The sequence below is a fragment of the Panthera uncia genome, assembly GCF_023721935.1.
Source record: "Panthera uncia isolate 11264 chromosome D3 unlocalized genomic scaffold, Puncia_PCG_1.0 HiC_scaffold_8, whole genome shotgun sequence".
Classification (NCBI taxonomy): domain Eukaryota; kingdom Metazoa; phylum Chordata; class Mammalia; order Carnivora; family Felidae; genus Panthera; species Panthera uncia.
Genome location: NW_026057586.1, coordinates 60,077,446 through 60,101,831, shown reverse-complemented (window position 1 = coordinate 60,101,831; position 24,386 = coordinate 60,077,446). Strand labels below are relative to the sequence as shown.

General features: G+C 40.9%; 1 protein-coding gene across 1 annotated transcript in view; it reads right to left on the bottom strand.

Moving 5' to 3' along the window:
• The window catches only part of PIEZO2 (piezo type mechanosensitive ion channel component 2), a 471,937-nt gene that overhangs the window by 429,412 nt on the left and 18,139 nt on the right, over nucleotides 1-24,386 (bottom strand).

The window sequence follows — 24,386 nt, the reverse complement described above, 5'->3', positions numbered from 1 at the left end:
ATCTGACTTCAGCTCAGGTCATGATCTTGCGGTCCGTGAGTTCGAGCCCCGCGTTGGGCTCTGGGCTGACGGCTCAGAGCCTGGAGCCTGTTTCAGATTCTGTGTCTCCCTCTCTCTGCCCCTCCCCCATTCATGCTCTGTTTCTCTCTGTCTCAAAAATAAATAAACTTAAAAAAATAAAATAAAATAAAAATAAATAAATAAATAAACAAAAAAATTTTTAAATGCCATTAGAGAGGTCCCATCCAATCTGTCCAACTAAAGGCACGGGCATCTGTATTGAGAGCAACTGTTCAATACTTTAACCCCCCACCAGGAACTCAAAGAGGCCTACGACCTCAGAATCTAAGTGTCAGGACCAAAATACATACTCCAACTCCATCATCTACTTATATAGTACTACTGAGAGTCAAGGCTCCAAATTATACACCAACTGATGAGTCCACTGCACATCCACAAAGTTATCCCAGATTGGCACTGCTGTAGCTGTTTAAATCACATAAATATTTGCTATCAATCAAGGTCTTTCTAGGGTTGTGAAGAAGAATTACATATTTACTCATAAATCAACATTTTCCACATCAGGTACAGAAAAAAGTCTAAATACTTTCTGAGAATTAAGCTAAAATGCATGCTCTGCTGTCTACTGTGAAAACACATCATGCTTCAGGATTTGCCCAGAAATTTGGATGCTGCCTCTTCCCCTGTAGATAATGCAAGTACAGGAAGAAGGCGGTGCTCCAGAGAAGAAGGAACATACAAGGCTGCTCAGAGTCCAGATACCTTGATTCTTCGATGGTCTCAAACACGGCCTCTGGGTCTACTGCATCTAACTACCTCCCTAAGGTGTTCTCAGAGTCAATTCAGACCTGGAGGAAAAAGGTCATGGTTTGTTTACTCATTTTTGTCCCAATCCCACACCCAGCATAGCACAGACATTCAAACACTGCTGACTCAAATTGATTCGTGGAATGTCAGAAATATGCCTTTCGCATAAATAAGGTGACAATATAGAACTTCAGGTGAGCTCTGTGCTCCTGGAAAACAGCACAGGTGAAGACACTCCCCGCCCATGAGGACACTGGGAGCTCAATCATACTTGGGGATTCAGGCAGTAAGAAACTGATTTGGGCATTGCATGCAAAATCAAACTTTCAAATGTTACCCTTTCAAAATAGATATGACATAACTGTAAATGATACAATATTTATACGTGTAAAGTCTATGTTTGTTTAATCTGAGCCATTAAATCTGAACCAATGTATGTGTATACAATGAACAATTTAAATTCTTAGTTATTTTTCCCAGCACGGTGTAAAATAACCTGTCTCTGACAGTGAGATTTGCAAACATTTGCTAGTAACAGAGTTGCTCACTTTCTGGAGAAGATGGTTCAGTACTCAATTGGTAATGAGCCCAGGGGTTCAAAGTTACTTTTAAATGCATGTACAAACAGTTACCAAAAGTAATGTTATTAAAATATATTTATTGTCAAAAGAAAGAAAGAAAAAAGAGCCCCCTCCCTTTTGTGTTTCAGGAAAAGGCTCACTGCAAAGAATCTCCCTCCCTCTATGATTTGGATGAAATTCTCAGATGTTCTTCTTGTCTACCAATAACAAGGTGACACACAGAACCCCCATGCTCCCATTCTTTGTCTCATAAATTATTAACAGAACTGTTTGTCCTCGTTGACCAATCGGGACAAAATACCCACTTTCTTCACTTGACCAAACTTCAGCCAGCTACCCTTCCCATAGGGCCTTAGATAAGACTCACCCATGAGCAGAACCCCCCACTCCTTAAGGGGCCTCCTGAGAACAGACTGACCTCAGGGTCCCCAGCAACTGATGGCTGTCCCATGATGCCACCTGCTCATCCCACTTCCCACACCTTGTTTATCCATTTACCCCTCTCTATGAAGGAAAAGCCCTCTCTTCTTGACCTTCGAGATGCTGGCAGATCTCATAGCCAGGATGTCCTTCCCCCTGCCACAAGCCTTTTTGAATGAAGGCTTTCCTTACCCAAATCTGAATCTGGCTTTTGATTTCAGAGAAGGAACTGCTCAAATATCAGCAAGTAGGTTATCCCCTTACATATTATCTACGACAGTGCAGGTCGTAGATAATGGCTCCCAGCCCCCACCTCCCCAACCCTGGAGACGTGATAATGAGGAACGGCCTGAAGTAGACAGAGCCAGAAGCAGAGGACGCCCAGATTTGTGCCCAGACTGTTGGTGTGTTCCCAACCACATAACCCTTTCAGACACAACTTTTTAGCACTGTCCTGTTTTAATATTTATCATACCACTACCCTATGATGAAATATTCATGTGGTTTCAATAGCTACCACAAAGCCAAGTCTGTGACAACTCTGCTGATATGCACTGGAGTCCACTACATTAATGTAATTCGATACACTAGGTAATTAAATATCATCGTAGGCTGATAATCTTCAAAAAGCGTATGCCTCTTTTAATAAGTCATTACACTAGTCTAGTTGTACGCACAGCTTTAAAATAATCACCTTATAATGTTCAAGTTAAAGGAGAGTCTATCATGGGTCCCCTCTGAACAAACTCCCAAGGTCTTTAGCCTCCCACTCAAGGCCCTCAGACACCTCCTCTCAAACCACTTCTCAAGCTTATCTTGAAATGCTAGCCATATTAAAATAGGGCTCTTTACAAGGAGGAGGCATGTGCAACTGTCTTCAGTAATAAGGCATTTTTCTAAAGCTACCAGAGAACATAAGATCTGAGGAATCATCTTCTTAGCCATAGACGCTCACTTCCAAGGTCAGCAGTCCTCAGGAGATGCCCACACAAATAGTTCAATGTCCCTCAGCATGCCATCTGCCGTTCAGTGAGCTTGCTCCCTGTGCAGCTCCAATTCCACGATGCCCAAAGAGAGGATCCTTTCAGGTCAGCTGGTCACCATCCCACATGGAGTATTTCCTGTCCCCTCAGCTCTGCACCAGGCACTATAGAGGTGTTTCACTTTTCTGTAAACAGTTGTCTTTGACTGAGAAAGGAATCATGATTTGATTCATCAGATTAGGGCTGTGGATTGGTTTCACCCAAAAGAAATGCCATGAGCCCCAGGTGATCTACGCAGAAAAAAATCCTGGTGGTTCTTTCCAAGAAGCAATCCTGGTTTCAAACCCAGGATAAAGAACCTCCAATGTCTACCTTCCCCTCTACCCCTAAATCCTGCCCAAACAGAGCCTGCTTCTTTTTGATTGCTCAAGCCCCAGGTTTTCTCCCAGTTGGCAGGATTTGCTGCCTTCTTACAACCAACATTCTTTAGTTATGGAGATCTTTTATCTTACCATGTTTTTTATTTAAAAAAAATTTTTAACGTTTATTTATTTTTGAGACAGAGAGAGACAGAGCATGAATGGGGGAGGGGCAGAGAGAGGGAGACACAGAATCTGAAACAGGCTCCAGGCTCTGAGCTGTCAGCACAGAGCCCAACGCGGGGCTCGAACTCACAGAGCGCGAGATCATGACCTGAGCCGAAGTTGGCCGCTTAACCGACTGAGCCACCCAGGCACCCCTGTTTGTTTGTTTAATTTTTTTTAACGTTGATTTATTTTTGAGACAGAGAGAGACAGAGCATGAACGGGGGAGGGGCAGAGAGAGAGGGAGACACAGAATCGGAAGCAGGCTCCAGGCTCTGAGCCATCAGCCCAGAGCCCAACGCGGGGCTCGAACTCGCGGAGCGTGAGATTGTGACCTGAGCTGAAGTCGGACACTTAACCGACTGAGCCACCCAGGCTCCCCTGTTTGTTTGTTTTTTTAATACACCTTGTCTTTTTCCTGAAAAGGTTCAAGGGAGCCTATATAGGGGTACGTTTTCAAGATTATAAACAAGAATGGCTGGAAATCAAGATGAAAACACTGCATGCAGGTGGCTGCCTGTTTTGTTGGGGAAAAAAGCACATAGAGATAGAAATATTTTGTACTGATGAAGTCATTCCAGAATTGAGAAAAATGTGCTATAGCAACACTCTGGAAAGAAAAAGTCATTTTAGTAAACCTACAGTTAACCCACACACACAATATGAAATGCTATCAAGATATGACTTCATGTGTTGAATGAAGATTCAGTTTCTGATTAAAGCATTTAATTATTCTCCATAAATTCCGTGCGAAGAAAATGAAATGATTAAATGAAATTCTATATTGAAAAACTTAGTCTGAATAAGAACGCTTCATTCTAAGATTCACTATTAAAATTAATTTTCCTAAAAGCACTGGAAGAAATTTAACATATGGCTGAAATGTATTCAGAGAACTTAATGCTTCTAAATATAAGAAGGAGGGCGCCTGGGTGGCGCAGTCGGTTAAGCGTCCGACTTCAGCCAGGTCACGATCTCGCGGTCTGTGAGTTCGAGCCCGCGTCAGGCTCCGGGCTGATGGCTCGGAGCCTGGAGCCTGTTTCCGATTCTGTGTCTCCCTCTCTCTCTGCCCCTCCCCCGTTCATGCTCTGTCTCTCTCTGTCCCAAAAATAAATAAAAAATGTTGAAAAAAATTTAAAAAAAAATAAATAAATAAATAAATATAAGAAGGAAAAATATATCAGAACACTGTTTCAAATTAAGATAAATTTCATTGTACCTGAATAACAGGCAACTCATACCTCTTGCTCATGAAGTTAGACAAATAAATCTAAATCTTGATTCATGACCACTCTAATTCTTTAGATTCTTCCCTAACAAACTGAAATCCAAGTCATATTTTAGACCTAAACTTTTCTAACCAGAATAAAAAATCATACCCCGTATAAAGATACTTTGAAATTGTAGTTGCTGGGGAGTCTGGGTGGCTCAGTAGTTGGTTAAGCATCTGACTTCGGCTCAGGTCATAATCTCATGGCTTGTGAGTTGAACCCCCGTGTGCGGCTCTTGCTGGCAGCTCAGAGCCTGGGAAACTGCTTTGGATTCTGTGTCTCCACTGCTCTCTGCCCCTCCCCCACTTGCGCTCTGTTTCTCTGTCTCTCAAAGATAAATAAATCTAAAAAAATTTTTTTTAGTAATAAATAAATAAATTGTAGTTGCCGAGGCTAAGTTCATCCAACTTTCATATGATTTCAGGAGATTTACTTTCCAAATACTTTTATTAATTGAATCATCGTTAACATACAGTGTTCTATTAGTTTCAAGTGTACAATTAGTGAGTCAACAATTCTATATATTATTCAGTGCTCATCAAGATAAATTGTACTCTTACTCCCCTTCACTTACATCACCCATCTTGCCACCCACCTACCCTCGGGCAACCACCAATTTGCTCTCTATATTCGAGAGTCTGGTTTTTTGTCTATTTTTTGTTGTTGTTGTTATTTATTTTGTTCCTTAAACTCCACATATGAGTGAAATCATACGGTATTTGACTTTCTCTGACTTACTCATTTCACTTAGTGACACATCTACTAGGTCCATCCATGTTGTTGCACATGGCAAGATCTCATCCTTTTTTATGGTTGAGTTCATACTGCATTGTATATATGTAATTATCACATCTTCTTTATTCATTCATCTATGGATGGACCCTTGGGTTGCTTCCATATCTTCGCTATTGTAAATAACATTGCAATAAACACAGGGGTGCATATATCTTTTTGAATTAGTGTTTTCATTTTCTTTAGGTAACTACCCGATGGTAGAATTACTGGATCATATAGTAATTCTAGTTTTTGTTGTTGTTGTTTATTTATTTTGAGAGAGAGAGACAGAGCATGAGTGGGGAAGGGGCAGAGAGAGAGGGAGACACAGAATCTGAAGCAGGCTTCAGGCTTGAGCTGTCAGCACAGAGCCCGATGCGGGGGTCAGCCCATGAACCGTGAGATCATGACCTAAGCTGAAGTCGGACACTTAACCTACTGAGCCACCCAGGTGCCCTTGGTAATTCTATTTTTAATCTTTTGAGGAGCTTCCATACAGTTTTCCATAGTTTGCCTTCTTGACAACAGTGCATGAAGGTTCTGAACTCTCAATAAGTAAAGTCCAGGACCAGATGGCCTCAGAGGTGAACTCTACCAAACATTTAAAGAAAAGTGAATACCTGTTTTTCTCAAACTATTCCAAAAAAAATAGAAAAGGAAGGAAAGCTTCCAAATTCATTCCACGAGGCCAGCATTACCCTAAGTCTAAAATTCAATAAAGACACTACACAAAAAGAAAGCTACAGGACAATATCTCTGATGAACACAGATGCAAAAATCCTTAAGAAAATATTAGCAAACCGAATCCTACAATACGTTAAAAAATTCATTCACCACAATCAACTGGAATTTATTCCAAGGATGCAAGAGTAGTTCAATAGTTGTACATCAATAGGTTTTTTAAATAATTTTACAAAAACCTAATTAAATATTTTCCTTTTGTGAAAATAGTTTATCCAAAAAACCATGTTCTACAGTAACAATACTGTATTCACTGTACAGATACACTGTAATAATTAATTATTTAGAATTTCTTAAAATTTGACCTAATGTAAACTATGGACTTTAGGTGATAATGATGTGTCAATGTAGGTTCATCAATTGCACAGATGTACCACTGTGGTACTAGACGTTAAAGTGGGGGCGGGGTGTGTGTGCAAGGAGCAGGAGTGTATGGCAAATCTCTATACTTTCTGTTCAGTTTTATTGTGAACCGTTCTAAACCTGCTCTAAAATAGTCTATTTAAAAGGAAACAAATTTTTGATGTTATCTTACGAAAAATAAGTATCCAAATAAACATCAAAATCATCTTCCCTCATCTTTTTGTGCCAATTATAGCCCCAAGACTCTATGAAAGAATAAAAATGCACTTGATTCTATCTCAGCTACACGACTCCCTCCCACAAATTCGTTGCTCATCCAGCCTTGAAGCTGAGTAACCATTTTTGAATGCCCTTACACTGATAAAATTGCACAAAGCTAACGTAGGAAGACTTTAGAAGCATTTTTCTCAAATATCAAATGATGTCACTAAACAACAGAAAGAAGTCCTAGATAGAGAGAACAGATTGGTGGTTGCCACCAGCAGGGTGGGGGGTGTACAAAACGGTGGCGGTGGGTAAAAAGGTACACATTTCCAGTTATAAAATACTAAGTCCGAGGGATGTAATGTATAGCGAGATGACTGTAATTAACAATATTGTTGTATATTTGAAGGTTACTAAGAGCGTAGATCTTAAAAGTTCTCATCACAAGAAAAAATATTATAGCTGTGTGGTGATGGATGTTAACTAGACATATTGTGATCATTTGGCAATATACACAAATATTGAATCATTATGTTGTACACCTGAAACTAATATATAAGTCAATTTTATCTCAGTTAAAAAACAGTCATCCTAAAGGTTCTCAACTGAGGTAGGAAACATTTGGCCATGCTTGTCTTCGTCCAGTGGTTCTCAGATCACCTGGAGCACTTGCCAAAACACAGGTTTTGGCACCTGAGCACTACTCTCAGTTTCTGAGTCCGTGTGTCCAGGGTGGGGCTTGGGACATTTCTTCCATTTCTAACAAATCTGAGGTGATGCTGATGATGCTGGTTTGAAAACTGAGATTCATTTGTGTAGCTCAAAACTGAGATATACAAATTCTGTCTTTGTATATATCAGGAAACTCCCGGAGGTGGTTTTCAACATATAAGGCAGCAAAGTTCAGAACATATACACACACATACATGTATATTTGTGTATACATACATGTATATATTGCGTATATTTGCGTCCTAGGTTATATATATGTATTACTGTTGGTTACAGTAGGTAAATATCCACTCTACTTAAGGGTTTGTTTACTTTTTGCTCTTCAATGTCAAGGCAGAGGTGTTTTTTTCTTTTTCTTCCCTGCTTAAAAAAGGCAGATGACAGTCAAGGGTGGCTAGGCTCTACTGTTCCCTACTGAACATAAAAAGTTTCATAGATTATCATAAATTATCACCAAGAGTCAGATAAGGCTAGTGGGCTTCAAAACCCACAAAGAAGTTCATAGACCATTTCTAACTCTAAGTGAACTAATCAACAACAGAAGACAAATTCGTTTGACTTTGAACTAAATAGGTCAGCCATTTTGATATCACCTAAATCTAGTCCTACATGAGGGCAAACATAAAAATCCTTAACAAGTAACATGCTTTCTTTTCCTTTTATTCTTCTCTCTCTCCCCAAAGCTAATGTCTTACAGGTTAATCAGTTGTTGTCTGTATGATATTTAAGAGCTTTGAAGGTCTTGGTACCTACAGACTTGGACACCCAGGATTGGTGATTTAGTCATGAACAGTTAAATAAGTACTCATGGAGACATGGAACTCAGAAATAAATGCTCCCACTTTATGTGTTTGAGATTTTAAAAAGTATGCTCACTGACTACACACTTGGTAATTGACAATTAATTTGTATAAATGGTTATTTATCAGGCTTTAAAAAGTCTGTAACATAAGTTAAGGAAACATCACAAAAGAATGAAAATTCTTGTTTGTGTTTATCCCTATCCGTGTTCCACTTTCTAAATCCCTTTGAGGTTAAGAGGGGTTTACGATTATAGCGCTAAGTGGAAATAAGTTGAGACATATTCAACTGTCCAAAATAGGGAACTGCTAAATAAGCATGCTTTTTAACTCATGTTAACAGTATACAGACATTAAATAATAACTAGGAAGACTGTATAACAAAATAAAAATACTATTATGCTGGAAGACTAACAAGAAAAAAGCAAAATTCCCATATGTGTAGTGTCACAATTACGCACAAAACACATGAATATGGATAAAACCATATGTAACCCTCCAAAACACTTCAAGGAACATACTATACTAAAAAAAAATGCATTGTTGATCTGAAATTCAAATTTGACTGAGAATCTTCCATTTTATCTGTCATATATGAGACAAAAATGCTTGCACTAATAAGCATTCAAAATATTTTAAGCATTATGTTAAATTAAGCAATTTTGTGTCCTAGGTTGATGGTAAGGATAAAGAAGAACATCACAGACTATAAAAAGAAGCTTTAGGGGCTCCTGGGTGGCTCAGTCAGTTAGGTGTCTGACTCTTGGTTTTGGCTCAGGTCATGATCTCAGTTTCATGGGTTCGAGCCCTGCATCAGGCTCTGTGCTGGCAGCGTAGAGCCTGCTTGGGATTCTCTCTCTCCCTCTCTTTCTGTCCCTCCCCCGCTCACACTGTCTCTCTCTCTCTCTCTCTCAAAAATAAATAAACTTTAAAAATATTTTTTAAAAAAGAAGCTTTATTCCTCAAAATAGCAAAATACATACACGTTTTGAAAAGAATTTAAATTCCAATAGATGTTTTCACTTTTCATTGATTTGGGATGAGCTTCACAGACCTATTTTAAAAGGAAACATAAGTACAGGTGACCCTTGAACAACACAGGGGTTAGGAACACTGACCCCTGCAGAGCTGAAAATCTGTGTATAACTTCAGACTTCCCAAAACCTGACTGCTAATAGCCTATTGTTGACTGGAAGCCTCACTGAATAACATAAACACTTGATTAACCCATATGTTGTACATCATATGTATTATATACTATATTCTTACAATTAAGTAACCGGGAGAAAAGAATGTATTATTAAGAAAATCATAAGGAAGACAGAGTACATTGACAAAGTACAAAGCACTGCATTGTATTTATTGAAAAAGAAAAAACATGTATAAGTGGACCCACAGAGTTCAAATCCATGTTGTTCAAGGGTCAGGAAAAGCATTTTCACAGTGTTTAGCACTGAGTAATAAATACAATAAAAGGCTTGAAAAAGTACCCTGCAAAAATACAGTAGCTAAAATAATTGCTATTTTCCAAAATATAAGAGATGTTAAAAGAATTATAAAAGTGAAAAAAACGAGTGTTCAGTATCTGCCCTTACATATCCTAATGGTATCTGGTTTTGGAAACCTCCAAGGGTGTGGGGGCCCCCTGATGGGCAGTGGACCCAAGCCTCAGAGGCACTGATTGAAGATGTACTTTGGAACCTTGAGAAGGCAGCTTCCAGAAGGTGTGAATATGTCCCTTTGTGATGCTTGATTTGCCCCCTGGGTGTAAATGAGTAAGACTTGCAAACTTCCTTTCTTTATCCTTTGGTAGGAGCTGAAAATCATTTTCTGTGCAAAAGAGGACTATATCTAAAGTTAAAAGAGCTCTGGCTAAATCCCAGGGAGGTCTTCAAACTTCAAAGTCATCAGAATGCAAGCAAAAACAGATGCTGATAAGCTACATGACTGAGAGACTCCACGTGGCTGAAGTCAGCAGTCACGATTTTATTGAGCACTTTAGGAAAATATAATTTACATTGCCATCTTAAGGACACTCTACAAAATTATCCCAGTACGCACATTTCGCAATGTGATTTGTAAACAGCCAACACAAAGCATTTGTCTGGCTGGCTGGGGAATCCTCAAGTTCCCAATTCCCAAAAGCATTTACAAACTAATCCCGGCATTCCGAAAAGTAAGACATAACTGGCGGCCTTAAGTGCTACTTTTCCCTAGAAATAAGGAGACCTAGATCCTGTGCTGATTTATAGAAGTTTGATGCAATAAAACAAGTTGCTTAGGACTTGCTCCCCTACGTTTTAACTCATCACCTACATCAGTAAGTCTCAAAATTTCCAAAGTCTAAGAATTTAAATATTTCGAGTTGAGACAGACAGAAATTTGCCTTTAGATGTTTGTCTACGGGATCAAAATGTGGCATCGACTTGAAAGACGCAGCTAACTAACCTTTAAAAGAAGGTTGGATGGGAAGAGTCTGCGGAATCAATGGGGTTCTTCTTTAGGTGTCAATCTTCACCAGGAGCATCACCAGGTCCAACAGAGGGACATGAAGTCAGTGCCCTCTGCTTCCAAAAGACTGAATTCCACAAGGATATTCGTGCTCAAATACAGCTGCTCAACGCCAAGGGATACAGAGGCTGCATTCAAAGACGTTCTTAAGACCAACATGCTGGCTTCTCTTCCGTTGATTCAGAATACTAAGCTTTCTGTTTATTTACCAGTTGGATGGCTAAAGGTTTATGTTGTCAGCACACATGTACCAATTTTTATATTTCCTTCAATCCCCATAAACTTCTTGACACATTCCACCAAATTCATGTTTATTTTTACCTCATTCTACCGTGTAAATTATTTCTTGGGGTACTGTTATCACTCCAAGTGGACACGTCTGAAGCACAGCTTATGCCAACTGTCCACCATCGAGAGGCAGACGTGAACCCAAGCACTCGTGTTTCACTTTGCATGATCTTTACCACTACACAATCTGCCTCTACTAATGCTGTGCTTTTGAAGGGCTCTGGGGGTGCAGGTGTTGCCCCGTAGGCTCGTCCTCTTCCACACCTGTTCCTCTCTATTTCATTGTGCAATTGACTGAGATGCCTGGAGAGAGAACCCTGAGATGTGTTAGCATCATTCACTTCCAATGGGCCTAAGATGAGAACAAACCTTTTCCAAACAGCATTAGAACATCAGACAAAATAGTAAGGCACGATCGATCGCACCTAACCTTCGGATCTCATCCAAATGCCAAACAATGCCAGAATGTTTCATAATAGAAATAATGTAAAAAGAAAAAAATACCGTCCGGAAGTGGAATGAGAAGTATAAGAAACACCTCACACGCCCTTATGTTATTATAAAATAGTGTCCTAAGGATGAATCACTGACACAAATTCTGTAGTACCATTGTCTCAGAGTGTTTTAATGTAGAGAATAAGTCAGATCCATCCATCATGTCAGTTTAGTTACACCAAAAAGACATTAGCGTAGACTCTGTTGAAAGAATTTGCAGCTCCAGTAAATGGGTGGATTGAGGGCAGAGAAAGACCCAGAACAGGACACTAACCTGCAGGGGAATTTTGAAATCCTTGCCTTGAGAACAACTGAAGCCTATAAAATCTATCCCAGGGAAACCTGTATCCTGTCACGTGGTTACATAGCTGGGAGCAAGGACGAAGCTAGGATAGTTGAATCTACATTCTTGCTGACTACTAACAATACTGAAAACATAAAAAGAATAGTTCCTTGGGTGGATGAGGAGAAATGCAAAAGAATAAAACACTAGCAACTGATTACAAATAAAACCAAGTTATTATGGCTCATTTAACAAAAAATCACCAACGGTAACTGCCTTTGCCTAATTATGTTCTAGAAGAACTGTGTGCGTCTTTCCCTGCGGAAGTGATTTTGACCTCTATGGTTTATACTAACAATGAAATATAAAGACAGTAGGGTTGCAGAATATGGAGAAGGCAACAAAACTTGGTTCTTGAACATGACCCGGCATGTACCTGAATCTAGCTGTTACAAACAAATCTGAACACTGCCCCTGGTCATGGCCAGCACCAGATCATGCCAGGACCATCAATGTAGGAGGTGCCTATTTCGAACGGCTTTCTTTCCCGTGGCTTACAATATACTACACTACTAGTCTCAGAGTTTCTCACAGTAAATAAATAATCTCATGAACGTGAACGCAATGAAAAGCAACCACAGCTTGGAATTACTAACCAGTTGATACCTCATAAAACTGCAGTGATTTTGGTCACCAAAATGTAAGTTTAATTTTTTTAATGTTTTTATTTATTTTTGAGACAGGCAGAGAGAGAGAGAGAGCGAGAGAGAGAGAGAGAGAGGGAGAACGAGTGGAGGAGGGGCAGAGAGAGATGGAGACACAGAATCCGAAGCAGGATCCAGGCTCTGAGCTGTCAGCACAGAGTTTGATGTGTGGCTCGAACTCACAAGCTGTGAGATCATGACCTGAGCCGAAGTCAGACGCTTAACCAACGGAGCCACCCAGGTGCCCCAAAATGTAAGTGTAGAGACTGGGTTTGTTGCAGGTCCTAATTTGGGATCATTATAAAATGATCAGGATAATCAGACTGCATTCAGCAGAATTGCCTAGGGCACTACGTCTCCCCACCTATGGGCTCATGCTTCTACCATAGTACCAATCAGCCTTCCAGACCCATGCGTAGTTAAAATGACCATGAGCCACGGTTACCACCGACCCAGAATAACAGCAAGTCACAGTCGGTTAATAAGTCACCCAGCCTTCTTGTAGGCTTCACATCTGTTACAAAGCACCAGCGAGATCACAGCACCATGACCCAGATGTGGGTTTGGGGGCATTTTTTTTTATTGAAAAATATTTACCACAAATTAGATTCTCTTCCAAAAGACATGGTTTGTTGCTTTCAATTGTTGGCTAAATTTTCTTCAGTGCATTCTTCACCTTGTTAGGGAAGTCAGACATGTCAGCATTTAAACGAGACAAATGCTTACCCACTTCGTGGTTCCTACCCAGGGAATTGGCAGAAAGAAAAGTGCAACATGTTTTATTGAGCACCTACTATGTTAGGTGTTCAGGGGGCAAGAGAGGTCAGGGAAGGCTACTAAATAGGAAAATAAACAGCTAATTCTACCCGCCATGGATTTAAAAGACTGTCATGCACCCTGTGTCCCCAAACCTTAAAAAGAATACAATTAAAACAGAAAGCTTTGAAAAATTATCAGCAATTTATGGAAATTTTAGTTACACATCAAATCTAAATCTAATGACATATCTTTACAACCATATCTTTACAACCATGGCTACAGGACTTTGAGGATATTCATGGCATTATGAATCAAATACCTACCTCTGCAAGGCCACGTTACTATTTCTGTTGATCTATAGTTTTAGGACCTATGGTCAGAGACAGAATATATCTTTTCTGTTCATAATTTACATGTATTTTTAATGACAAAAATATGCAAATTAAATCACATTTTATTTTGAACAAATCACCTTTATGAAGAAGTATAAAATTATATTAAAAATAAAAAATTCAGCAAAATGTCATGTCGGCTCTTTTTTTCCCCATTAATCAACAAAGCTGATGCAGCAATATTTCATTGTTACACATCTGAGGAACTGGGCTTGCTCCATAGTGGCTCATGCTCCCCAACATTCTCAAATATCTCTTGGCAAGTCTTTCCTTCAAATTCCAAAAAGCCAAAAACTCCAAAAGTCTAAAAAGTCAAAGTCTGCTCTGATGCCAAATGTGGCTAAGCAGTGAAAACTATTTCTATTACAGCATTAGATCCAGCAATGAGCGGACATAATCGCACATATTCCCATGACCGAAATACAGGTATATTCAACCCTTCATTGTAGGACGGTGGATAAATCCTTCTTTCTGAACTCTCGATGGCCCATTTCAGTGATGCTGTGAACTGATGTATACACTTCATGACAAAATCATGCATTAAATGAGAAGATCTCTTTCAATCTCACCTGGCACTTTTCCTCTTTTCCAGTGCCTCTGATAGACACTATCAGGATTTACCTTCCAAAAGTCATGATTTAAACAGTTAGTCAGGAATCACTTTGTAACCTCTCACAGCAGATTCAAATGGAAATGAATACCATCACTGAGAATTTCACTTCACAAATTTTATACAAAACACTAAAATGATCATTTTCCTTCCTTAAAATTCCAGCCCAAGAATAAACATTCACACACTGATTCCACCTCATATGGTTGGTCAGTCTACTTTTATTTTAGATCCAATGTCGTGAGAATTAGCAGCAATATCACATAGGAAACAAACCAAAGTTCTGAAATAAATTTTTCAAAACAACTATTCACAAGTGGATTTTTTTTTATCCATAAAACATGAGGTGAAATTCATTAGTAACATTAGTAGGGAGGGAGAGCCTCAGAGTCTTGTCCTTGAATGTAGCAAGCTGTGTGTATAAGACACTTGGATAAGATTTTACTCATCCAAGAGCAGCCAGAAGCATCATTCTAATACACTGATCACATAATTTTATAAAATCTTTACATAGCAAACAAGGTAAGTCTTTACCATCTAATTCCTTGAGAATTAAAGTTGATCAATATATCTAAAATTTGTGGGTCTTTTTTAACGTGAACAGATTAGTCTTGCATTGAGACACAAATACACTCCCCCCCCCCCATCCAATAATGAACTAACTTCAAACAGAGCAGGTGAAGTAGATGGCTTCAAAGATAAACACTTTCCAGTGAAATGGAGACTTTCTAATTCCAGGAGAGAAAAATCTTCCGTGAGCTTTTTAATTTCCAGACAAGTAAAATTTCACTAAACTAGGCTAATTGGTAGAGGACCATTCTGTGTTAGTATAAAGGCTGTCCGCTGATTACTTAGGAAGGAACCCTTTCATTTTCAGGAACATAAACAGATTTAATTAAGTTAATATCTCCACCAGGCAGAGATCCCACAGTTTCCTTCGCTATAAAGATAAACCAACTAGAGCACGGAAAAGTATAGGCAGCACTGTGTAAGACACACAGGAGGCATTTTCACCACCTATTTCTTGAATAAATGAATGAACGACAGTCTAATAAAGGACGTTTCGGGCAAACTGCAGTTGACTATATGAACGTTACTCAACGTGAGACCCTATCTTTTGGCAACTTTGTATTCCTCCAGGATCACAATGGCTAATGTGACGCCCCAAAATGGATGAAGACAATGAATTCATGAATTGAATTCCTAGTCCCTCCCAGCACTGCTATTATGCAAGTAATCATTTATGGTGTCAGTCCATAGAACTGTAACAGCACTGTGCGAGATGGAAAACAATCCAAATATGCTAGTTGAATGTCTACAGGACATGTGTTAGTGACAGATGTCCCCCGAAGAAATGGATAGAATGCTGAACCGCTTAAATCTTAGCAGCTAAAGCCAAGAGTGTCAAGTGAGGACAGTTGGACAAGAGGAAGCACCATGACCATGACCTCACCCTACCTGCCCCTCTAGGCAGCAGCCAGGACTCCTGTGGGTGTGCCAGCAGAAGCGTCCAGCAGGCAGGACAAGACCCTCACAGAAAGTCCCTTCCTGTTGGCAGAGCCGGGATAATCCAAGCAGGGAACATGGGCTCCTTTATTCATTCCTCAGAGTAAGTGACACATTCTATTCTAAAAGCTAAAGCTACATTTATGCATTGGATTTTCCCTGGTCAGATTTTCAATTAGAAAGATGACTCTGGCAGAAATGGAGAAAACCGATGGAAAGATCCAGATCAAGAACATTCATGAGAGTCAGTACTTGTTGAGATTTATTTCATTTTATTAAATTATTTTTTTTGTTTTTATTTTTATTTTATTTATTATTTATTTTGTAGCTGGGGATCACTTTTTGTGTAGACTAGACCAAAACTTCAGAAAGAATATTGGAAGCCCAATACTGGACTTCCAATATTGGAAGGCCCAGCCCCTTCTTGGTAGTGGACCACACAAAAAAGTTAATGTTTCCAAGTTTTCATTTTCCCATGTGAAATCGGTTTCCTCTTTCCGATTCCCAGAACATAAATTCACCATAGCAATACCGGTTTCACACAGCACTTGCAAGCAGTACGCCAGAGAGAAGGAGGCTTCCGTAGACACAGGAACACAAGCATGGATACATACGAATGCACCTGCCAGGCTGCCCCAGCTCCCGAGTGGGGAGGGGATGTGAAAAAGGAAACCACAGTCCCTTTTCTTCTTGAACTTATAGGGCAAAACGCATGTGACCTGCAATGTGTTAGATAAAAGACACCGATGTTTCGTCACTAGCGCGGTCAGAACACTTGCGACGATGAAGCTGTCGTTAAAATCTAACGTTGGCCCTTATCTCAAGACACTTAAGAAAGGAAATAAGTCATTCCAGTCACATATACAACTGGATCACTCTGTTTACTGACAGAACTCCTGTTGAGTGCTAAAAGACCAGCACACTTCATTAAACTCTTGCATTGTTTCCTCCACATGTCTGAGGAAACCGAAACACGCTCCATTCCAAATAAAGGATTACCCTTCAGGGAAGAGCCTGCTTTGTACGGAGGCCTGTGGTAACCACGAGGAAAGAAAGAAACTTCAAAGCCAGGATTAAGCAGATCTATGCCAAAGAAAAAAAAGAGACTCGAGCCCAAGACCAGACAACCTCCTAGCCCGGGCGGACAGTAACTTTGGATCCTCTTTTGGAGCAACGCCAATTTTTCTGAAGTGTTCGGGTGTCTGGGCCAGCATTGGCTTTTCAGCAGTTTGACTGCAGGAAGCAGCCAGGCATGTCCAAGACAAGGGGAAGATCAGCTCCTCCAAGGGAACTACAGATAGAGTCATTCACGTCTCCTACCGCATGGACTTCCGGTGCAATTCTGGCACACAACTTCAGAGGAAGACACAGCCTACCAGAAGCTGGACAAAGAAGAAGTGACTATGATTTTATGCATGGAGTGCTGTCCTCACTCCAAATCAAAGAATGTGTAACTCTAGTTACTTCCCCAAATATGCTGGCTTTCAATCTGGACTTACCCCTGGATCTGCCTTCCAGGAAGAACAGCTATGCAGCTGAGCCTTGCCAACATCGGGGGCAGCTGGGAGACCCCACCACCCCCTCTCTCTGTCTATGCCCACCAAGGGCCTACGGCAAGGTAACCCAAGTGTAAAACTCCACCCTTGACATTTGATTCTTTGGTTTAAAGTCTCTGTCCCCTGCTTTAAATATTCCCAAAAGTGTCAACGCGTTCTTTTCGGTCACAGTTTTGTCCATTACACATTTTCTGAAAACAAGTCTTGCTGGTGAGGTTGGTCTGTTATTAGCCAAGCATTACTTTCCCTCCATGCTTGTTCTCCTTGGCCTTTAACTTGTTCTAGGACTCATCTCCCTGTACTGCACTGGAGGCTGAGCTCCCAACTGGCAAGTACTGCGACTTTTTCATATTCGTGTCGCCTACTGCTATTAAAGAGCTAACATTCACACACCAGGAACTCCTTTCCTTAGCTTTGGTTCAGTTTCTTATTCACCTCCTATCATCATTCAAAACATTTAGTGGCATAATCGGATGGACACAATTAGCAGTTTTCCATTCTGAGCACTGCAGTGAATCTGGGCTCCCTAAAGTTTAGGGAGGATCTTAAGAGCAGGAACCATGCCTTATACATTTTCTTGCATTCACAGAATCTAGCCATACTGCTTGACCAGTAAATGACTATTGAATGAACCAGTGAAATATCAACATCATCAAAATTTTATTTATTGAAGGCTTACCATAGGGGTGCCTGGGTGGTTCAGTTGGTTGGGCATCTGACTTCAGTTCAGGTCATGATCCTGCAGTTTGTGGGTTCGAGCCCCATGTCGGGCTCTGTGCTGACAGCTCAGAGCCTGGAGCCTGCTTTGGGTTCTATGTCTCTCTCTCTCTCTCCCTCCCTCCCTCCCCTGCTTGTGTTCTGTCTCTCTGTCTCTCTTTCTCTCTCTCTCAAGAATATACAAACATTAAAAAAAATTTTAAGTGCTTACTATATGCCAGATACTATGTGAATAACACTTTGAATACATTATTTTTTGAATTTCCCAGTTACCCTATGAGATAAATACTATCATTATCTCCATTTTATGGATGAGGAAACTGAGACACGAATGAATGAACAGGATGACACTGTTACATTGCTACTGTATAAACATTAATGTGATGTACTAAATTGTATGCTTACTGTAGGCAAGGCCCTATTCAAGATGCTGAAATCTGAGCATTTGGGGGAACATCAAAGGTGGTGGGAGGCATATGCAAGCATATCCTGGAGATACTTCAGGTTCAGTTCTAGGCCACTGCAATGAATCAAGTCAGAAGAAGTCCCTGTTTTCCCAGGGCATATAAAAGTTATGTTTATATCATATTGTAGTCTAATAAGTGGGCAATAGCATTATGTCTTAAAGAACAATACACACACCTTAATTTAAAAATACTTTATTGCCAAAAAAGTGCTAGCCATCATCTGAGCCTTCAGTCATAATCTTTTTGCTGGTGGAAGGTCTTGTCTCAATGTCAGTGGCTGCTGACGTGTCGATGGCTATGTCAATGGATTCTCCCTTTCACAAAGAGTTTCTCTGCAGCACGAGATGCTCTTTGATGGCACTTTACTCAGAGTAGAACTTCTTTCAGAATTGCAGTCAATCCTCTCAAACTCTACAGCTGCTTTACCAACTAAATTGATGAAATATTCTAAATCCTTCGCTGTCATTTCAACAACCTTCACAGCATCTTCGCCAGGAGAAGATTCCATCTCAAGAAGCCACTTTCTTTGCTCCATAAGAAGCGACTCCTAATCCATTCAAGTTCGATCATAGGATTGCAGGAATTCAGTCCCATCTTCAGGCTCCACTTCTAATTCTAGTTCTCTTGCTGTTTCCACCATATCTGCAGTGACTTCCTCCACTGAAATCCTTAACCCCCTGAAGTCATCCATGAGGGCAGGAATCAACTTCTTCCAAACTCTTGTTGATGTTGACAGTTTGGCCTCTTCCCATGAATCATGAATGTCCTTAATGGCTTTTAGAATGGTGAATCCTTTCCAGAAAATTTTCAATTGACTTTGCCCAGCTCTATCAGACGGTTCACTACGTATGGCAGCCATAGCCTTGCAAAATGCATTTCCTAAATAATGAAGCCTGAAAGTCAAAATTACTCCAGGATCCATGGGCTGCAGAACTGATGTTGTGTTGGCAGGCATGAAAACGACATTAATCTCATACATCTCCATCAAAGCTCTTGGGTGACCAGGTAATATTTAGAAATGAATCTTTTTTTTTTTTTTTTTTTTTTCTAAGCAGTGGGTCTCATGTTGTAAACGGATGTCCTGTCATCCAGGCTTTGTTGTTCCACTTACACAGCACAGGCAGAGTAGATTTAGCATAATTCTTCAGGGCCCTAGAATCTTCAGAATGGTAAATGAGCACTGGCTTCCATTTAAAGTCACCAGCTGCATTAGTGCTTGACAAGTGAGTCAACCTGTCCTTTGAAGCTTTGAAGCCAGGCATTAACTTCTTTCTAGCTCTGAAAGTCTTAGATGGTGTCTTCTTCCAATATAAGTGTGTTTTGTCTATATCGGAAGCTGTAGAACCACTCTCTTGAACCATCTTAGCTAGACCTTCTAGATAATTTGCTGCAGCTTCCACATCAGCACTTGCTTCTCCATCTTGCACTTTTATGTTACGCGGCTCCTTTCCTTAAACCTCAAAACTATCCTCTGGCAACTTCAAACTTGTCCTCTGTGGCTTCCTCACCTCTCTCAGCCTTCATAGACATGAAGAGAGTGAAGGCCTGGCTCTGGATTAGGTTTTGGCATGAGGGAATGCCGTGGCTGGTTTGATCTTCTATCCAGACCACTGAAACGTTCTCCATATCGGGAATAAGGTGGTTTTGCTCTCTTATCATTAGTGTCTTCACTGGAGCAGCACTTTTAGTTCCTTCAAGAACTTTTCCTTTGCCTTCACGACTTGGCTAAGTGTTTGACACAAGAGGTCTAGCTTTGGGCCTCTCTCAACTTTTGACATGCCTTCCTCACTAAGCTTAATTATTTCTAGCTTTTGACTTAAACTAAGAGACACGTGACTCTTCCTTTCATTTGAACACCTAGTGGCCCCTGTACGGGTATTAACTAGCCCAATGTCAATATTGTCGTGTCTCGGGCAATAGGGAGGCCCAAGGAAAAGAGAGGGATGAGGGGACAGTCAGTCAGTGGAGCTGTCAGAACATACCCAACATCCACCAAGTTCGCAGTCCTGTCTGGGTGCGGTTCGTGGCGCCCCCAAAACGATTACAGTGGTAACGTCAAAGATCACGATCACAGACCATCGTAACAAACATAATACCGCTGAAACAGTTTAAAATATTGTGAGAATTACCAAAATGTGACACAGAGGCACAGAGTGAGCAAATGCTGTGGGAAAAACGGTGCTGACACATTTTGCCCGATGCAGGGTTGCCACAGCCTCTAAATGTGCAAAAACACGCAGTTATCTGTGAAGCACAGTGAAGGGAAGCACGATACAAGGAGGTATGCCCGTAATCATACAGAAACTCACTAACATGAAAGAGGAGAGTAGTAAGCACTGTGAAGGCCATCACAGCCGCGTGGCATGGCATGGCATGGCATGGCGTGGTGTGGCAGTACGTGAGGGCTGGGGTCTCAGGTGGTGTGGAAAGATGCCCCTAAGAGGTGACATTCACACCGAGGCCTAGAGGGAGCTGCTCCTTAGAGTGAAAAACAAGGGCAAAGACCTTAGAGCAAACATAGCTGGATCTGAGTTTTACAGACAATTCCCGGGTGGTCAGAGGGTGCAGGAAACATGGGCTTTGGAGGCCAAGTCGGGGATTTAGTGTTTCTTTTCAAATGCAACGAATGCTGGAGGCCTTAGAGCCCAGGATGACATCTGACTACCTGACTTAAGTGTGAAAGATTACTGTGGCCAGCACATGGAAAAGGAAGTGCACACAGGCAGACAATGCAGTAAGACCCTCCGGAGGCCACTGCAGTGTTCAGACCAGATGGGACGTTACGGGACGCGGCTGGGCTTATTTTAACCCTTGTTGCCCTTTCACTCGGGTGCTGCTGGGCCTGGAATGTTTAGAGCCTGCTTATCTGCAGGCATTCTACAACAGCTGGAATGTCTAGTTTCTTAACTGGTTTCTCTCCCTTTGACCACTCTGCTTTTACAATAAGCCATGGTGCAAACATAAGTCAGCAATTACGGTTAAGAAAAGAACAATCACGTTTATTCTGTCCTATAGTAGGTTTGACAGGGACCACCAGTCAGGCTTGGCTTCATGCCACACCTAAAAAGGAGATTGTGGGTCTTCTGAAAGCCACCCCTACCCCCAAATAAACTCCTTCATCGGTCTGCCAGTTAGTCCAAAGTTCCTATAGCATGTTCCCGTATGTGCTCCCAAGGACACCCGGGCCAAGGGAAACCTGTAGGGTCTCCAGGTCAAATAGGTCTGGGCAACTCTGCATGTTATACCAAATTCTTAGAAACTCACACTTTGCATCAGATACTATGCTCTAAATGGTGTTGCCGTAACGAACATTTACATTCATTTAGCCCTGTGTTTCTCAAAAATATCTAATTACGAAACTCTTTCTTTGTATTTATCCTAAAACCGGATTGAGATATTGAACGTTTATGTAAAACAAAAATATTTCCCGACAGGAATGACATCATAAAATTCAAAAGGTCCCATGGGGGAGGAAGAGCAATGGATGATTTACTGGGCATCATTCTCTCTGAGGCACAAAGTCACCCTGAAATGGCTGGGGTAGGTCCCCCCACCCCCTCTGGGAGCAACTGAGTCACAAGGCCATTAGCGTTGGGATACACGGCCGGACTCCATATTCCATCAGCTGAGTTCGAGACCAGACTTGGCCAGGATCACAAAGCGAGCCTCAGTGAGGCAGGACAATGTCTAGAGTCCAGCTGGTCTACCAAACCCATGGGAGCACACTGCCATGAGCCCCTTCCACCAGCAGCTAAACCCTGGCCTGTGTCTTCAGTTAACAGTCAGGGAGCACGACAGATCTGGAGTCTTTGGAGTCTTTGTTTTGCTTTAACACAAAGTGGTAGCTCTGTGACCCTGGGAAAATCACCGGAACTATCTAAAACACAGTGTTTTCACCTATAAAGTAAGATTTAATGCCAGCCTTGGAGAGTTCTAAGAATGAATAAGGAGTGACGTACGCAAAATACCTGGGACCTAGGACCAGCTGGTTTCTCCTTCAGCTCATTTGTTCTGGTGCCTCCCACAGGGTCACACGCATAAAACAGTCACTTATTACATTTTATTAAAAGATTGAATAAATCAATCAACTATTCCAAATAATTTTTCATATTTCAGGTGCTTCAAGTTTTCCACAGCAAAGGCATAGGATACATGCTGGATATTTTACATAGTGGGGTTTAAAACATGCCAGGCATTTCTAAATTTAATCCTCTGAACGACGCTGTGAGACCGGGCCTATAATTCTCCCCATTTTATACGTGGGAAAACTGAGGTGCAGAGAGCACAGTAGCTTGCCTCATGTCACACAGATCCAATGTTGCAGAGATGGGATCAGACCAAGGTGGGCTGGCTCTGTGCCAAATGCTCAGCCGTCACTGAACTGGTGACTATTTCACTCTGTGTAGTGACTTTCTATGGCATAGGATGAAACTGACAGCAGGTGGAAAAAAGTAGAAAAATGGTGACATAGAGTGTGAGAAGCTCAAATGAGTCACTTCATTTTTTTAAGCAGAATCAAGGCCTGCCTTGATGTGACCCACTCTAGAACCACTCAGATTAATGCCTGTGAATATAAGAAAATGTGTAAGATTTTTACAAAGATGCTTGAATTCCCCAATGGTGTCAATGAGTTGCAATAATTAAGGCATTAGTTCTGAGTTAACTATTGTTGTCCATGCTGATAAAATATCCAAAGCTTAACTTCATTTATTTGCTCGTTACTTTCTCACGTAGAGAAATTGGCTAACATCTGGTAGACATACAAATTCAGAACAACTCTGCAGTTAGTGAGTCCATCGATATTGTTTATAAGTTTTTATTGTAATTCAAGCTAATTAACAGAGTGTTATGTTAGTTTCCTGTGTACAATATAGTGACTCAACACTTCCATACATCACCTGGTGCTCATCAGACAAGTGCACTCCTTGAATCTCCTCTCCCCTCTAGTAACCATCAGTTTGTTCTCTATAATTAAGAATCTGTTTCTTGGGTTGTCTCTATTTTTTTTCCCTTTTCTCATTTGCTTTGTTTCTTTTATTTTAATGTTTATACACTTTTGAGAGAAATAAAGAGAGAGACAGAACGTGAGCGGAGAAGGGGCAGAGAGGGAGGGAGACACAGAATCCAAAGCAGGCTCCAGGTGCTCTGAGCTGTCAGCACAGAGCCCAACACGGGGCTCGAACCCACGAACCACGAGATCATGACCTGAACCAAAGTTGGACACTTCATTGACTGAGTCACCCAGGTGCCTTGTTTGTTTTGTTTCTTAAGTTCCGCATATGAGTGAAATCATATGGAATTTGTCTTTCCCTGACTGATTTATTTCGCTTAGCGTAAAACTCTCTAGTTCCATCCACATCATTGCAGATGGCAAGATTTCATTCTTTTTTATAGCTGAGCAATATTCCAGTGTGTGTGTGTGTGTGTGTGTGTGTGTGTGTGTGTGTGCGTGCGTGACGTCTTCGTTATCCAATCATGGGCACTTGGGCTGCTTCCATAGCTACACCAGTTTGCATTCCCATCAACACCTGTTGTTTCTTGTGTTGTTGATTTTAGCCATTCTGACAGGTGTGCTTCCATGGATTTTAATACATCACAGGAGATCTGTGAGGAGGTTTATGACCCCTTAACATCTCTTCCTGGAAGTTAACAGAATCCTACATTTGTAGTGTGCCTACAAGCTCCACTCGGAATTCTCAATAAGGCTGCATAAGATACCTAGTAGGAATTCAAATGTAGCTTCAACCTTTGGCCAATTGCATTAAAATGTCATATAACTCACTCAGTCTGACTGTATTGGGAGCTGAGTTAAAATAG